Source organism: Phalaenopsis equestris, unplaced genomic scaffold (assembly GCF_001263595.1).
Source record: "Phalaenopsis equestris unplaced genomic scaffold, ASM126359v1 Scaffold000403, whole genome shotgun sequence".
NCBI classification, from domain to species: domain Eukaryota; kingdom Viridiplantae; phylum Streptophyta; class Magnoliopsida; order Asparagales; family Orchidaceae; genus Phalaenopsis; species Phalaenopsis equestris.
This window is the reverse complement of record NW_018164845.1, coordinates 615211-615742: the sequence shown is the minus strand read 5'-3', so window position 1 is coordinate 615742 and position 532 is coordinate 615211.

Genomic DNA, 532 nt, shown 5'->3' with positions numbered 1-532 from the left:
ACCCCCAAATTACCAAAATACCCCTCTTGGGCTCAAAATTCCAAAAATTCCAAAAATTCTCAAAAAATTCCAATAAATCCCAAATATTCTCAATTTCATTTCTCTCAACTACCATATGACCCAATTTGGCCAATTTAACCATATTTAACCAAAATCCCCAAATTGCCCTTTAAAGACCCAAATTTCCCCAAATCCAACTCAAATGTCCGCAAATTTGATCTCAATTGACCCTAATTTCAATCCTAAACTCAAATTCACTTTTGATATGACCAAAATAAACCAAATCCAATCTCAATTGATCCATGATTTGAGCCCAATTTTGGCCATATCACTTGATCTCATCAAATTGAACCCATGTCCTAGTCAATTGGCCCCAATTGATGTTGAAAATCTTGATAACATTCATATACATCAAAATCAACCATCAATTGACCTTGATGAAGTTTCAAATCCATTTGATTTTGGCCTAAATCCAAAATTCACAAATTTAGCCCCAAATTAGCTAAGTCCCCAAATTTCACCCAATTGATTG